This window comes from Myxine glutinosa, chromosome 2 (genome assembly GCF_964187855.1).
Source record: "Myxine glutinosa chromosome 2, kmMyxGlut1.1, whole genome shotgun sequence".
Classification (NCBI taxonomy): Eukaryota; Metazoa; Chordata; class Myxini; order Myxiniformes; family Myxinidae; genus Myxine; species Myxine glutinosa.
The window spans coordinates 7,907,320-7,913,493 of NC_136262.1; the positions used below are offsets into that span (position 1 = coordinate 7,907,320).

The 6,174-nt window shown below is 48.3% G+C and overlaps 1 protein-coding gene across 1 annotated transcript in view; it reads right to left on the reverse strand.

Annotated features, from left to right (window-relative positions):
- LOC137422073 (ATPase family gene 2 protein homolog B) overlaps positions 1-4,493 on the reverse strand; it is a 62,619-nt gene extending 58,126 nt beyond the window's left edge. The window contains exon 1 of the mRNA XM_068108796.2: positions 4,380-4,493. The gene's annotated coding sequence lies outside the window, so the exon portion shown is untranslated. The remainder of the gene's footprint in view (positions 1-4,379) is intronic.
- Between the last annotated feature and the right edge of the window lie 1,681 nt (positions 4,494-6,174).

Sequence of the window (6,174 nt, forward strand, 5' to 3'; positions counted from 1 at the left end):
ACAAATTAATCAACTTCACTGAGACTTGAGCAGTCAACAGCACGCACGCGCACACACACACGCACGCGCACACACACACGCACGCACGCACGCACACGCACACACACACACACACGCACACACACACACACACACACGGTCGTTTTTGGACCGATCTCTCAATGGTGAAGAATCACTTACAAATTAAAAAGAAATTATCGTATCTGAATCCGGATCTTCACTAAAATCAAATCAATTTGTCCTTGTCAAACACCCAAACTGTCCAACAGGTTTCGTCTGAATCCGTCCACAACGTTTTGAGATATTGTGCTCACAGATAAACAGTTGTAAAAAATCACCTCCCTCCACCTTCGGCAGTACAGATAAATATACACGACATGCACACGAACACACAATACAAACTAATGCTTCACACAGACAGTTTTTCACAAGCCTGTTCCTCACAAATATAATCATTTATTGAACAGCTTCACGACAACTTCTCCTCAGCGTCGACGAGTCTGGCATTTCACTCAGGCCAACTGGCACAGTCTTCAAGCAGCCGTAAATCATCTGGACTGGTCTCATCCATCTCTCGACTGCCGATCTCTCACAAGGTGTCAGACATCAACTGACATCTGCCTCTGACATCAACTCATCCTGGGAATTCTTCCAAACCAAATTGCTCCCTATCATGCACAGATTTATCCCATCTCGTCTTCAGTTGTCTTACCATTCCTCCCGTCCATGGTACACGGAATCTTGTGGTGAGGCAGTTGCCCTGAAAATACTTGCCTTCGCCTCTTGGAAGGCTAATCCAACTGAAGGCAATCTACATTCCTTTCACAAAGCTCGGAACAAGTGTGTGTCCACCCTCAGGAGAGCCAGGAAACAATATCTCTCTACTCTCAAAACTGAACTCTCAAACCGGTCTCCCTCTTCCAAATCCTGGTGGCGTCTGGTCAAATCAGTTTCTGGTGTTTGTTCCCCCTCCATCCCCTCCCTTACCTCAAATGGCTACACAGATGACACCGCACGTGAAAAAGCCGAATGCCTCAACTCCATGTTTGCCTTCAAATCCTTCTCTCTCTGTACCCACCGTACCCAGTCGAACCCAACTGCTCCTGGACTCTATGTCCTTCGCACCTGACAAGGTGGAGAAGTTTCTGTCAATCCTCGACTCTGATTTTTCAACTGGACCTGACGGCATCAGCCCACGTGTCCTAAAATCCTGCTCTGCCGCTCTTTCACTCCGTCTGTTCTCTTCACCCTCTCTTTTGCTCAAGATCATCTGCCATCTGCTTGGAAATCAGCCAACATTACCGCTTTCCACAAAAAAGATGCAAAAACAGATCCTTGCAACTACAGACCAATCAGCATGGTCCCAATTATCAGCAAAGTCATGGAATTCATCATTGCTTCGGATATCAAACCCTTCCTCTTCTCCAATGGCTTGATCTCTGATCATCAATTTGGATTCAGACCAGGTCATTCTACTCTGGACATGCTGCTTCTGCTGTCTCAACAATGGATGGAGGTCCTCAATGCCAAACAGGAAATCAGAGCCGTCTCCCTTGACATATCTCGTGCCTTCGATATGGTCAGGCACTCCGCCCAAGCTCTCCAAACTTGCCTCTTATAGTATCCATGGAAATCTCCACTCATGGCTTGGAGACTTCCTCTCCAGTCATCATCAACGTGTGGCACTGAATGGAATTCTCTCATCTCCCATTCCTGTTCAGGCTGGAGTTCCCCAAGACAGTGTTCTGGGCCCTGTGCTTTTTCTGGTCTTCATCAATGATCTCTCCGACTCTGGAAATTCCTCTCTATATTTTTGCTGATGACTCCACTCACTGCCGCTCCATTCCTCATCCCTCAGATCAGCAGTCTGCAGCCTCCTCACTCTCTGCAGACCTGGACAAAATCACAGACTGGTCAAACAAGTGGAACATGTCTTTCAATCCTGACAAATCTCACACTCTCAATATGTCTCTCCGAAAAGACCATCTGGACAACCCTCCCATCTACTTTCTGAACAATCCTCTTGAAGAAGTTCTGTCACTCAAGCTTTTGGGTCTCACTATCTGCCATGATCTTTCCGGGGAAAACCACATTTCCAAGATGGCCTCCAAAGCCAGTCACCAACTGGGCATCCTCCATCATGCGAAGTCCTTTCTGGGCACTTTGGAGCTCCTCACACCACATGCAAGGCTTTGATCCGCAGCTCAATGAATACTGTTCTCCCCTCTGGGCTGGTGCTCCTGCCTCACACCCAGCTCGGCTTCACACTGTTGAAACCAAAGCTTTCAGAATCATTGGAATCTCCTGCGATGAAGCTAACTCCGAGGGCCTTTCACTCACTCACCGCAGGCAGGTTGGAGGTCTTTCTGTCTTCTACCGACTCCTCTCCGGCCTTGCTCCCCCTGCTCTGTCTGTGCTCTGTCCCCCAAATACTTCTTCAGGATCTGCCAGCAACCCTCTTCTGGTGAAACTGCCAAAATCAAGACTCTCTGCTCACCTTCACTCTTTGATTCCTCTTTTCTCCCACGCTCTCTTCAATCCCACTACTCTCTCCAGGTCTTCAAAACAGCTGTTCACCACCATTTCATATCTTCCCCCATCGAAAACCTTGATCTTTTCTACCCCTGTTAATACAAGCCAAATCAACCTCCTTCAAATTCCCTGTTTTCTTTCCTGAAATCCCCTGCAGTGTCCATCTTGTTCATCCCATGTACCCCGCCCGAGCCCTCTCCCTTCCACAGATGTCCCTGTTCGATACTGTTGTTGTGCTTCCCTCTCTCCCCCTCATCTCCCACTCCCTTTATTATATGTTTTGTGTGTTAGCCCTCACATGAGCCTTGACCTGTTGAAAAAAAAACAATTATTAACTGTTCACCATCATCTCAGATCATCACCAATTCAAAATCATGATGAGGTGTTGAACCTGGTCTGATGTACTATGATGAGGTGTTGAACCTGGTCTGATGTACCATGATGAGGTGTTGAACCTGGTCTGATGTACCATGATGAGGTGTTGAACCTGGTCTGATGTACCATGATGAGGTGTTGAACCTGGTGTACCATGATGAGGTGTTGAACCTGGTGTACCATGATGAGGTGTTGAACCTGGTGTACCATGATATGGTGTTGAACCTGGTGTACCATGATATGGTGTCGAACCTGGCGTACCACGACATGGTGTCGAACCTGGCGTACCACGACGAGGTGTCGAACCTGGCGTACCACGACGAGGTGTCGAACCTGGCGTACCACGACGAGGTGTCGAACCTGGCGTACCACGACGAGGTGTCGAACCTGGCGTACCACGACGAGGTGTCGAACCTGGCGTACCACGACGAGGTGTCGAACCTGGCGTACCACGACGAGGTGTCGAACCTGGCGTACCACGACGAGGTGTCGAACCTGGCGTACCACGACGAGGTGTCGAACCTGGCGTACCACGACGAGGTGTCGAACCTGGCGTACCACGACGAGGTGTCGAACCTGGCGTACCACGACGAGGTGTCGAACCTGGCGTACCACGACGAGGTGTCGAACCTGGCGTACCACGACGAGGTGTCGAACCTGGCGTACCACGACGAGGTGTCGAACCTGGCGTACCACGACGAGGTGTCGAACCTGGCGTACCACGACGAGGTGTCGAACCTGGCGTACCACGACGAGGTGTCGAACCTGGCGTACCACGACGAGGTGTCGAACCTGGCGTACCACGACGAGGTGTCGAACCTGGCGTACCACGACGAGGTGTCGAACCTGGCGTACCACGACGAGGTGTCGAACCTGGCGTACCACGACGAGGTGTCGAACCTGGCGTACCATGATGTGTCGTCGAACCTGGCGTACCATGATGACGTGTCGAACCTGGCGTACCATGATGACGTGTCGAACCTGGTGTACCATGATGACGTGTCGAACCTGGTGTACCATGATGAGGTGTTGAACCTGGTGTACCATGATGAGGTGTTGAACCTGGTGTACCATGATGAGGTGTTGAACCTGGTGTACCATGATGAGGTGTTGAACCTGGTGTACCATGATGAGGTGTCGAACCTGGTGTACCATGATGAGGTGTTGTAACGGATGTGAATGTAAAATAAATAACACGAAGCACAAGTTCTGTCCGTACTACGGGTACACTGGTACGTACACAGAGACGCACAACACGGTATGCACTACAATCCATGTCGTCCTCATTAATAAATTCACGTGAAATAACATTTTTAAAAAAAAAACGCGCAAACAACGTGTGAGGAAGGACCGTGACGTGAGGTAAAGCTGCTCCACGGCGCGTTCCCGTGGTAAACAGTTTCATTTAAAGTTTAAAAGAGCACACGAATAACAGGTATTCGCCATTAGGTTCGATCCATCGTTAATAATACCTTCACCAAAGATGGAAAACGAAATGTTCCCAAAACGAGGATTTCAACGTCGGTCACATGTTCCCAAACCGGCGGATCTTCCACACGAACCCACGCGTTCAACACTTGCAGAGTTTCTTCAATATACAGCTGCCTTACAGGCAGATCTTCAACACGTCAATAGAATAAATGCAGGAATATAGTGCCCTAAGGGCTAGAATCATGGTGAAAACTATCCCCTTTAATATTTTACTTCAGGCGAATAAATTGTCGCAGGCGCTTCCGGTTCCACTGTTAATTTACTACAACTACACGTGTCATCTCGTTTATGTGACGAATGTGACCCCCAGTTGAAAATTGCCAATTGAGCAATTTATTCACAAGATGTTTATCGTGAACGTTCCCATTTCGAGCAATCCGGTGTGCAATGTAAACGCGTAAAAACAGCGTGTGGTGTGTTTGTGCTGTGTCTGTGCTGTGTCGTGGTGTGTTTGTGCTGTGTCGTGGTGTGTTTGTGCTGTGTCGTGGTGTGTTTGTGCTGTATCGTGGTGTGCTAGGGCTGTATCGTGGTGTGTTTGTGCTGTATCGTGGTGTGTTAGGGCTGTATCGTGGTGTGTTTGTGCTGTATCGTGGTGTGTTTGTGCCGTATCGTGGTGTGTTAGGGCTGTATTGTGGTGTGTTAGGGCTGTATCGTGGTGTGTTAGGGCTGTATCGTGGTGTGTTAGGGCTGTATCGTGGTGTGTTTGTGCCGTATCGTGGTGTGTTAGGGCTGTGTCGTGGTGTGTTAGTGCTGTCGTAGTGTGTTTGTGCTGTATCGTGGTGTGTTTGTGCTGTGTCGTGGGGTGTTTGTGCTGTGTCGTGGGGTGTTTGTGCTGTGTCGTAGTGTGTTTGTGCTGTGTCGTAGTGTGTTTGTGCTGTATCGTGGTGTGTTTGTGCTGTATCGTGGTGTGTTCTTGCTGTATCGTGGTGCGAACACGCCTTGGTAAATGAACACACACCCAATGTTCATGAGACCCGATCATAGAGAGACTAATCTATATACCCCAAAGAGGAATGACCCTTCCTGCAGCTCCCGGAGTGAGCGGGTGTACTCGTAAATTAAAATGTCGGATGGTGTTGTTCGCCGTCGTAATGACATCATAGACAATGACATAACGGACACAAAACTGCTGCTACTTTAATATGTCGAACATGATGTATTTTAACTTCCACTAAGTTTGTAGTTACTACAAAGGGATTAGTGTTATGATTAGATTTACTACAATATTAACGTTACATTATCTTTATTTCGAAAAAGATATTACCATTAAAAAACCGAGGCTAATGCCTTACTTCTGCAATCTATATGAATAAAACACTGTGTGTGTGTGTGTGTGTGTGTGTGTGTGTGTGTGTGTGTGTGTGTGTGTGTGTGTGTGTGTGTGTGTGTGTGTGTGTGTGTGAGACCGATAGACTCCTAAACGGAGAGGCTCACGTGCTTGATATTTGGCATAGACATGGCCTACCTAAAAATATTTGACGAGATCCATATTTTTTTATTCATATTTACCTCAGCGCATTTCAGCGAGGAACATTATACACAGAATCTCAGCCGGTGCCAGAGCAGCTCGCTGATTCGCTCAGAGCGATAACGTGATGTTCCATCCTCGCTGCCAGACCACTGAACAGAGAATATATAGAATGACCATTGCCATTCACACCACATAGGTGGAGATGCAGCTACCGGGCGCCATCTTGGTTGGCACTCGATGCTGGGCGATGGTGATTTCCGTCACGCGTTTGCACGTAATTCAGAGCGAAAAGCGATTGCGTTTTT